Source organism: Teleopsis dalmanni, chromosome 1 (genome assembly GCF_002237135.1).
Source record: "Teleopsis dalmanni isolate 2A chromosome 1, ASM223713v2, whole genome shotgun sequence".
Lineage (NCBI taxonomy): Eukaryota > Metazoa > Arthropoda > Insecta > Diptera > Diopsidae > Teleopsis > Teleopsis dalmanni.
Window position 1 is genome coordinate 1,891,733 of NC_051846.1, and position 12,209 is coordinate 1,903,941.

The 12,209-nt window shown below is 25.8% G+C and overlaps 1 long non-coding RNA gene across 1 annotated transcript; it reads left to right on the forward strand.

Moving 5' to 3' along the window:
* The first annotated feature begins 11,083 nt into the window (after positions 1-11,083).
* LOC119672733 lies at positions 11,084-11,876 on the forward strand. Its single transcript, XR_005251945.1, has 4 exons — positions 11,084-11,426; positions 11,486-11,537; positions 11,595-11,662; positions 11,733-11,876. It is a non-coding gene; the product is annotated as an uncharacterized LOC119672733 (long non-coding RNA).
* Positions 11,877-12,209: the final 333 nt, after the last annotated feature.

Below are 12,209 nucleotides of genomic sequence, written 5' to 3' on the forward strand. Positions count from 1 at the left end.
ATCGAAACAACAAAAAAAAAACTATTTCATTGTAAAATAAATACTATACAAAACTTAACACTAGTTTCTTTTCATACAACCTACTTTCAAAATAAAGAGCTCAACCTCAGGTAATTATTTTGCACTTTATTTGTTTACTATTTTTACTTGTTTCCTCTGAAATCTTTTTACACAAATAATTAATACCACAAATTGAATTTTTGCAATGCTGAGTATATGTTTCATATAAGTAGTAATCCCAATTGTAACGTATACGCAATGTAGTACCGCTAGGAACAAAGCAGTAATATATTTTCAATTTCTGGGAAAATTTAATATAATATTTGTTAACTTAAAAATTTTATTTAAAATACTTTTAATATATATATAACTCAAATTTAATATATATTTTCTTTTGATAAAGTGTTAAGAAAAATAAAGAAAATTGTGTTATTATACAATTAATTTACTAAATCGAAAATGTCGTTTAAGCTTAAAAGTCTTTCTCTTAATTAATAATAGCAACAAATAGAAAGAAAACTTATTTTTAATTTACGTAATGTAATATATGGATAACTACTTTTACTGGCCTTTTAATAATACGTATTATTAGGATATTATATGCTTCAAGCATATATTTACAAATATTTTATAAGAACTTTATTTTATAAAATTTTAATATAAGAACTGAAACTCATAATTCTAAATACCATAAAAGCTACTATAAAGCAATGAAAATCCAAATACAACAAAAAAATTTAAAGTAAAAATTATTAAGAAATTCGACTAGCAAAATTTATTAAAATATACATTTAATGCATTTATTACTTAACATCACCAAGCCAAAATGTAATATAGAATTAAAAAAAAAATATCTTAAGGCTTATCTAAAATCTTATATACAAATTTTATGCAATAATGTGTCGGTATCGACCTGAAAAAAAGAATTTTTGTTGCTTTTATCCTTGACGAAGCCATCGAGCGTAAAACCAATAAATGTTCAAAATGCTATAAAATTCTTCGTACTCGTTTGCATATGAAATTAGCAAGTCGCTTTTGATATTTCTGAAAGGAATTTAAGCAAAAATGGCATTTATTGGTCTACCGAACTCTCTTATGAATTCAGATGAATAATTTTTAAAAAGATTTGAAATTTTAAAAATTGAATAAATTTAATTTAATTTCAATCAGGTTCTTTTAAATATATATATATATTTTAAGGAAGTATAAAAAAATTCCTGAATAAATTTATGTTATCAGTAAAATTTGATTTAATATTTTAAATGATAAACCTTCGATATTTAATACTTTGATAATGTAAAAAAAATCTTTAGACACACAACTAAAGTCAAAATACAAATACAGAATAATCAAAGGAAATATAAGACAATGCTTTCCAATGCACTGTAATCACATGCATATTTTGTACCGCTGAGATATAGGCCACTTGCAGTGGATTTATTTAATAAATCCTTTACTCGTATCCCTTTAAAATTTCGTAACATGTGGATGAGTAAAGCGAAATTATTGCATCATAAATACAGAAAATGGAACATATTAATACTTATATATGAATGAATTTCACAAATTGATTTGAATATTTTGCCGATAACACTCGGAGTCGGCACAACATATTTGATACATATATTTAAAGAGTAGTGGGGTTTTGAAGGCATTATATCCTTTTTCGTTGGTTTTTAATTAAAGGATATAATTTTAAAAATTGAATCTCTATGATATTAACAATTAGTACCAGATTAACAGATATTTAATTTTAATTTTTTAGATTTAGAATATTGAGTGATAATGGTTAAGTTATATTATGAATAACATTAAGAAATATTAAGAAATAATGTTAAGCAATAATAGGATCATTATTATTAGAATGATTGGTGAAGGTTTCTTAATAGGATAGTAATTTATTACTTAGGTAATAATTTGCTTATATATTTATTTTCAAAATTATCAACAATATAAGTATGTATAATTGTATAATGTATTTATGATATATTATAACAAAAATTACTTTATATTTTTTTAGTAAATCATTATAAAATTATTTTGTTCTTGTTTGCTTAGTTAGTTTATAATACAATCAAAACAAAAATTTTGCTGATATTTACAACATTCATATTAAGACAGTTGCATTCAATTCATTACTATGGGTTTCCAAGTGATAATTGCTCAGAATTGCCAATAGTCGTTTTTAGAAATAAAAAGACAACACCTAACACGATAACAAATAATAGCATTTATTGATTACCACAATAAATTCAATTAAGTTCTTCAAATTAACTAAATCCAGATCTGCAAGTAATTCAGGGAAATTATTAGCAATTGACTGATATTTATTAAGTAAGATGTACCTTTATCGTAATAAATTAAGATACGAACAATTCAAAGATATTAAACTATTAGTCTTACACATATAATACACCAAAGGATAATTATACTTATATAGTCATAGTTTAATAACATAGTTTTTTTTAAAGAGAAATCTTTCATCTTTGAAGGTGTGAAACCCACCATAGAGATATTACCACTGGAATAAATACTAATAATTAATTAATATTAATATGGAATAAATTAATAATAACTTAATAATATTTTTAAATCAAATTCTATCCAAATACGTAAAGATAATTTAATGCAATTTAATAAAAGTTTTGTCTTCATTGATAAAACTGAAAAAAAAGTATTAATTGCTGTGTATGAGATTGCAACATTAAACATATCGATTGATTTTAATACCCAAAATTATTAAACAAAAAGTCACCATCATCAGCATCATTTGGTACTATAATACCTCAAAGTTTGCTCCAAATCATTTATACTTGGGCTTTTGTTTTGATAGATGAAAATATTTACTTTTTTTATTAAGTTTTATTGTAAAACTATGACACGTGGTTTAAGCAAATCTGTACTTCAACACTTGTGGCTGACGTTGACATGTTGATTTTGTTCACTCCTTAAAATCTAACCACAGTTTTTGATAATAACTCCTGGGTTAATTTTGGTGGTGTTGACACATGTTCCCAAATAAGTTAGTACACAAAAAGCCAACTGCCCCTTTCTATACTTCTGCTTTTTCTTCTACTTTTGTGAAGGCACTCATTTATCAAATTTGTTGATTAAAGTTCCTGGAATATTTTCACCGTATTTATGCGCTTCTAAGAAGTTTAAGTTGTGGTAAAATTTTACATAGTTTTACTAACATTTTTGATTAATTATTAGTCAAGACCATGGGAAATATTTTTTCCATATATTTTGCAAGGATAAGTAAGTAAATAAACGTGAGTATGTAATTTTATTTGAAGTTAAAAAATTCGGAAGAGTTTCATTTTTTTTTAACTTATTTTAATTTTGAATAAAAAATTTCGTAAGTTTTTAAGAATAAATTTCAGGAATTTTTTTAAGTATGTAACTGCTCTATTTGTAAAGTATCGCATAATTTTGAATATATTTGAAATACTGATATAGCAGTCATCAAAAATTTAATAATTTTTATAAAATATTGTTTTAAATTTATATTTATTAATTTTATTTATGGTATTAGTTAAAACAAAACCAAATAAAATCACATTTCAATAATGAACGATGTCGTCACTCTCTATCGAGAAAAAGTTTCAAATCTATGCAAAAAATTTTCAGCTATACCTATTTTGTGGATTATTAATAACATCAAAGTGCTCTCTCTATTAAAAGTATAAATTGTAAGACAAACTTCAAGGTAAATCTGAGAATCAATTACAGTATAGATTCCTTTTTCATAAAGAAACTGTTGTAATGTCGTGATTTTGATACAAATTACAAGCATCTTTTAGTATTCTTTAATGAAAAAAGTATAAGCTTTGAAAAGACCTATGATTAACCACTATATTTAGTGTAAAAAGTATCTGAAATTCAGTATTTAAAAAAACTTAAGAATATCGTAACAATTTCTTTTCTGGAAATTGAATGTAGTGTACCGAGTTATTATACGAGACTTAATCGCAGTCTATTACATCGAGTGTTTATAATAAATGTTTGATTATGTAGCAATGATAACTCCTCGCAATGATAACCCACAAAAAGATCTAATAAATATACCTTAATCAGCACATAAAAATTTAATTATACTGCACTCAAACTTTCTTTAATTAAAAATTTTCTATTTTACAATTTTGGTACTTGCTGTCACTAATATTCGTTTGATTATAATCTATATCAGCAATAACTCAATGAATCACACTATCGAAAACCTTAGACATTAGACATCAGAATATCTGCAATGATTTTTAAACTATTTACATAATGGCTTACAATCATTAAATCATTTTGGAATGAAAGTCCCTGTAAGCTATATAACATAATCTATATCAGCAATAACTCATTGAATCACACTATCGAAAACCTTAGACATTAGACATCAGAATATCTGCAATGATTTTTAAACTATTTTTACATAATTAAATCATTTCGGAATGAAAGTCCCTATAAGATATTTCAAATAGTGATAGCCCTGGTAGATCATCCCAGTATCTACTGTACTTACACATAACAAAAAAAAACAGATTTATTACACGTATTAACTGGCACTTCTTTTAGAAAATAAAAAATATTTGAATTATACAAATAGAAACAAAACACTGTTACTACTCGTAACGATATCATCCACTTTAATTCACATAAATAGACTACTATAACTTTCAAAATCAGAAATAGAAAGGTCAATATAAAAATGACAATTTTTCTAACATAACAAAACAAAAGGAAGTACTGCATGTAACATAGAGAAGTCAGAAACATCTCTGGATTTCAATCGAAGAATGACTGGATTTGTATCAGACGTAGTGGAACTTTATGTTAGATTACAATGCAACTCTTATTTAGAAATTAAAAACAACTACTTAAGCTGTTACAAATTAATAATTAGTCATTTATAACTAATATTCTCCAAGTTGATTTTTGATTGATTGTAATGAATAATCAGTTCATCTGCTTCTGTTGCTCTGAATTTAAAACTATTTTAAGTTTTAAAGCTGCTTTTTTCACTAAATAATTATCGATTAATAGGTTCATATTACATGATCCTGTTAAAATCATGCGATTTAACCGATAATTCGTTTCTGCCAATGAATATTCTCTCTAACTCTCAAATAAGAATTTCCCTTAAAATCTATTTCTATTGCTATCCAAAACAAAAAGTCATAGAGAAAATATATTCTTGTTTCTTTTTTATCGAAGCAATAAATGCTAAAAGTACCGCGAATTTTTTTTACTTGATTTCATGTACACTAATGACTTCAACTAATTAATATGATAGTAACAGTATCGAGACAGTTCTCGAATTAATAACTCTACAGAACGTTTTCTTATTATACAAAGGGCAGATAGGCCGGGAGTTTAAACATATTTTTAATTATTTCCATCAATTGTGAACTAAAAGAAGCACATAGTCATCGATACGGTTCCCTACGGTCTTCATGGAACATCAACTGGTCACGAATGAAAGTAATATCTTAATTTCATTCCTTTAAACAGAATTGTCATTTGATGATAGGATTTGATGGTTGGCGTATTTTATGGGAGAATTTAACTATTTTTATTAATAATAATTATTGCGTATATATACTAGTATATATACTACATAATCAAGCTACGTTAGAATACCTTATATATAGTAATAATTGTGTCACCTATTGAACTGCGGTAATATTTTTGTTAACTGTTGTTTGAAAATACGGCACCGTCAACTTAAATAAACACCTTTAATGGAATAATAAACAAAGATACGCATTAGAACAGAAAACTAAAACTCAGCTCTTATACGAAAAATTTACAACAATGCGAGTAGCAATTTCGAAATGAAAAAGCACACTTTGATTATTTCAGATTATAATTTATTTTTTCTAACTTCCTGTCTTTTATGAAATTTAATACTCTGAAACACTACAGAACACTTTTTATAAAAATAAATATAAAAAGACACCGAAAGAAAACAGGAAATTACTTTTGAAGTTATGAGTTCCATTAAATGACCCAATTACTGTTTATACGTTTTTTAATGTAATTTGATTAAAACGCTAAAATAGAAATGTCAAGTCAAGGTTTGTACAAGTAAGTATACATACCTAACATATAGTATCTTTTTAACATGTAATATACATAACATTACCTAGAAATATTTCCAATTATTATAATAGTATTTGACATAGTTTTTAAACTCAAAATAGAAAAATATTTTTTATTTATTCCTGGCCCTTTTATTTGGTATCATTATTATTCTGTATTAGTATACAAGACACATCCTTTTTGTGTACCTTAAGGAAGTAATTTCTTCTTACCTTCAAATTACGAATAATTTTTTAATATTTTTCAAATTTCGCTCCAATATTTGCTTTAGTCTGAAAGTGATACATCATTCGATTGTCACAGTTGTGAAATTGTTCGTCATCACCTGCTAATCAGAGATTAACTCAATTTCAATCACATATATAAATTGTTAAATTGAATTTGTAATGGGCATAAAAGTGATTTATTGCCTCAGATCACAAAATCGGAAAACTTTTCACATTTTCTGAATAATTAATAGGAAATTTGCGTGAGTTCGATTCAACGCTAGTAAGAAAGTAACTCTTTTTTTTTTGTGATTTGCAAGAAAATAATTTATCATGCCTTGCATTTTAAAAGTATTATCGGTACACTGTAAAAAAATGTTTGATAATGTATAAGTTTTGCCTCTCATGTCAGTTTAGTAAACAATTTTTATATTACGTGGGTTGCAACAGTAATCATTCGATCCTTAAGCTGATTTTATTCCATAAAATAGTCATTGTAAATAGTAAATATAGAATAAAGTCATTGAATAATCATGATGCGTATGTGGAATCACAAAGTAGTCAATGAGATGGGTGAGACTCTGCAGAAACCCCCAGCTCTCAAAGAGTAAAACTATCCAGATGCACTAACTCGGAAAAGGCTTCACATTAGTAGAATATAATAGAGTATGACATTAGTAGAATATTTAGCTGCAAAACTAAATTAAATAAATCACCACCTAATTTCTGTTGCAAGATGTTTAATGTTAACTTACTCAGAAATCCGTTTGTAGTGACTTCATTTTTTTAGTAATTTACAACATACTAACAAAACTGTCATTGAAACAAAAATATAATGTGACACTATTACATTTTCGGAAAAGTATTTAATGTATTTAAGAATCCTAGAAAACACTATTTTGAGGATTTCGGAGAATTATTTGAAACTGACAGAGGAAGTCTCACAAACTTCGTGAAGGCAACACTAATATTTTTGGGAAATATAAGGATATACACAGTTATCTTAACTGTATAAGTAAAACTCTTTGAAAACTTTAAAACTTTTAAAACTTACATACATTATTAGGAGTGTAGACATTCAAAAGCCTTGGATAATTGCAGCAGTTACATATTTCCACCCTTAAACCAATACCAACCAAAATGTTAATCAGAATTTTTTATTTTTTAATAAATATTGTTAACTAATTTATCAAAATACTATGTTCAGACACACCTTAATTTCACAAAAATCTTAATTTCATCTTCCTTTTAGCGAAATTAAATTGTTTTTTCCATACAAAATTCAGTTTTGAGGTTAGAACGAAATTAAAGAAAATGGCTGAACTTAAGAGACATTTCAAATGCAACTATGCGTAAGATAAATTTCAAGAAAAAGATAAAGTTGAGATAACGAAAAATTAACATTTTGCAAAATAAAAGTCAATGACAGTTGATTTTAATAAAATCGGGTAATACTTTGAAAGCAGTATAAATTTTTAAATTTGTATATGGAGAAAAACCTGTAACTGTTACAATTTTAAAATAGAGTGAAAAATAATTCACATACTTAAAATCAACTAAAGCTAATAAAAATACTGAATGCTATTCTTTGTAGTTATAATAATCAACTTTTAAAATTTCCCAGATATAAATGACTTTTGGAGTATGTAATTTTTATTATTCGATTTGTAAACAAAAACCATATGATTTCCTTAATTTGGGCAGTATGAACACTTTCTAAATTAACTTCATTTCATTTTCACGAAATTAAGAAAATTTGGCTGTCCAAACATAGTGTAAGACTTCTCTGGATATTTTCAATATAAATAAATTCATTTCTTAATTTGTAAAAACCATTTTAAATTTTATTTTTAAAATAAATTATAGAAATTTGTACTATTATTAAAGAAAAGTTAAACCTTATCAAAAAATTTACAAAGAATAACTTCAAATTAGGCAGACAAATAAAAACTTAATTCTTTGTCATTTCACAAAGCCCTATTTAATCCATTGTATGTCCTTTATGTATGTAATGCATAATATTTTCATTCTCATATCTTCTTATTATTGCATGACTTAACTTAAAATACATTCATGAAAGCATATTTGTTACAATTTTCCACAAAATTTATTATAAATAAAATCCTTATTTAACAGAAATTTTATCGAAATGCAAATAAAATATTTTACTTTGTGCAGATTAAGAATAATTAAAATGAAAATACTGCATATTGCTCAGAAAATAGTATTGGAGGGACTAAATATAATGAAAATATTGCATATTGCTCAATAAATTGTATTATAAAGATAAATGCTCTGTCTTATATTGACAAATTCATTGAAAAACCCAAAGTATTCTGTGAAAAATTTTAATAAAATATACAAGGACATTTTTTACATAAATGGCATCTAAAATTTATAATTAAAAGTTTAATATTATCTAAAGATGAAAAATATCTAAATAAATCAAAATTAATTTAAACATCTAAAGAAATTTTATTAAAAACAGTTTTAATTCATGAATATTAAATAACTTTTAGCAAATAATAAAAATCAAATGTATGAACATAAATACAGAAAATAATGAAGGATACGTAGGAAGGGCTATTAAAGTTTGAATGAAAGAAGTTGCCATCGAAGAAGTTGCCATGTTTGACTAACACAAGTTGGGTATGATAGAGAATCGTTTGCGTGTACGGAAATTGATTTATAAAAATTTCTTTGCAGTTCAAAATGATGTGTTCTAATAGATACACTTCTGACGTTATCGCAAATTAAGTATATTCTTATTTATTCAGAATTATCTTCTGAAAATTTTAAAGAATATCAGACAAATAATTTTATTAAAATATACAATGAGCCACGTTTTTTTAAAACAATTTTAACATCATAAAAATATAATATATAGGCATATCAAAATTATTTATTCTTCACGCTACTCTATACTTCTTGTGTTCAGCTATGGTATTCAAGAATTAATTGTATAGAAAAGAACATTCACCGTTTAGTTAATCCTTACTGCTTTAATGCTTTAGTAAGTATTGTTCTTTAATTTTCTGTGTACTGGACAGAAAATATTATTTAAAAAATATACTATGTAATCTAAAAAAAACATTGCACCTAAGAGAATAGTTAGTTAGTCAATTATTAAACACTTATTGCTTTCTAAGTTTATATAATGTTTTGTGAGCTTTTACTAAACATTGTCAGGTGAAAATCTATTTGTTGAATACGAAAACCATTTATTACTTATTTTTAATTTTTAAAGTATGATAAAAAATTTAGAAATAAAACCTTAAAATTATTTTACAATATTTCACAACTACACACAATTATTATAAATTACACAAAATATCTTTAAAAAGTAAATCATTTTAATTTAATAATTTTTTATTAAAATGTTATAGAATGGCACTTTCAATTTACTTAAAGTAAATTTCCATAGATTTTGATTTAAAAAAATAAAAAATGAAAAAGCAAAAACTGTCAATCTTATGTTATATATATAAAATATATTAAAATGATCCTTTTCGTGGCAGTTGATAGGGGTAGCACACATTCTCCAAAAGTGTTATAAGAATATTTTTTTGTGTCTCTGAATCCTCTAGAAGTACAAATGGAAAGACTTGTACTTTTCATTTAGTTTAATTATTTTTTATTCTTATTCTCCATATGTTTACAACATATTTACATATATTAAACACTTATAAAAAAAATAAAAGTACAAAAGATTAACCCCCTTTAAATACTGAAGATTCTGTTACCGATAGTACTATCATACAGATATGGTGAGGAACTCATCAATTTTACCAGCTAGGAGACGTTGGCATACTGGGAAACTAATAAATATTACCGACTAGGCCACGTTGGTATACTAGGAATTAATTAACGTTAGCAACTAGACCATGTTGGTATACGTATAACTTCAAGACAGAGCCTTGAAGTTAAATGCGAAAATTGACAGGCTATCCTACTTACCACTATCTAATTTTAAAGTAATCAGTCTCCGCATGGGGAGGTACGCAGATCTTAGATCAATCACTGAATAATCATGAAGCTTATGAGAGATATACAAATTAGTTAATGAGATGGGAGGGACCGTGTAGTACCCCCAGCTATCAAAGAGTAAAAGTTCCCAGTTGCGCTGACTCGAAAAAAAGGATCAACATACATACCGTTGGAGATGTGGTCGATCGCGAATCTTCTGGACCTAACGTCTCTTGCAAGTGCCACCGTGAAATCATCTCCAGTTAAATTTTTGCCTCTAATATCCCATTCTGCTTAGGGAACTTCTGATTTCGTTTCCAGTTTCTACGGTGTGTCATTCATCTCGAATTTGTTATTGCATATCAAACAATTCTATTGTTTGCGAAATTGTTCGTTGTCGTTCAATTGGAATAACTCGACAAGTGAATCCCATCTATTGTCATGATCTCAGTGCCTTTGATTATCAACAAAATTTCTATATAATTCCATCTATGCGTTTTGTTGTTTTGCTTATGCACTTTTTGCATATAAAAACAAAGAATTATTTTCGGTATAAATTCAATAAAAATACCCAACAGAAAATAATTAGTCTTAATGTTAAAAATTAAGTACACACAAAAAAATATAATTGATAACTATTAAATTTACTGAAAAAGTGTTTGTTACACAGTTTTTTCATTGTGACGATGTTGTTGTTTATTACACTCGTCTCAATATTCAGATACATATCTATTCGAAATATATTTAAGATGATAAAGTAGGCCAAACATATTTTATTATATATGAACAAAATAACATTTCGAAATAAAATCAAAAAAAATGTTAATCTAATTCTATTTTCGATTTTAAAAAGTACCTCTTTTAAACTTTGGCGATAAACATGGATTTGGGAAAAATTGTTGTCTTAGATGAAGTGGAACTGTTTTTATATATACTCTACATTTTTTCCGCACTCTACATAATCTTCTCTGCTATTATGTATCACATTTGCGAAACGAAAGCTTTTAGGACTTATCAACAAATTTCTTGTTTGAGCTTATCTGACGATGATCAAAATGTTGCTACCTCAGACATTACTGAAGAAAACTAAAAGATTGTACCGTAAATATTCCAATTTTTCTGTAGAGCTCCTTCTCAAAAATGTGCAGTGAAAGTTGAAAGGTGATTAATAAAAAAATTATTAACTTAAATCTTAATGTTTTACGTTTATTTGTATTCAGTTTTCCTAAGCAATTAAATTTAATTATTGGACGAAGCCAAAACAGACTTAAGGTAATATTTTCTCAATAATGAATTGTTTGGAATATTAATTAAATTAAGCACTTATAGAGTAAATTACACATTTTTGCAATTTAATGGAATCTTCGACTACAAATCAACTTCACAAAATTCAGAAGGTGAATTTATAAACAAAACTATTGTTTAGAGACTGTAATGCCTCAATAACATTATTGATTTTATTTTCAGATATAGAAATATGGAAGGAGTTCTATATCAATTAGCAGAGTATCCGAAACAAAGTTAAGCAGGAAGTTATTGTAACATATAATATAACTAAAATCAAAATTAAGCAATAATCTAAACAGGATACAATTTTTTTATACACAAAATGTTATAAAAATCTCAATATTGCTGCATCGAAAACATATATTTTCATTTTGTTATTTCATTCTCATTGCATGGAAATAAAAAATTGTTCGTATTAACTAAAAACTTACAATTGATTTTTCTGATAATTAAAAAAATTAAATCTGCACATAACACTTGAATAAATTATATATACGAATTAAAAAGATTAGATACTTCATCCAATTTTCAAGCAACTATGTCTTATAGACTTTTTTCTACCATATATTGTTACAATACAATTATTTTGATAATAGCCGCCCATGTGTAAATCATCAAAGATCCAATAAAGATACAACTATTTGGATTAGGTAACCA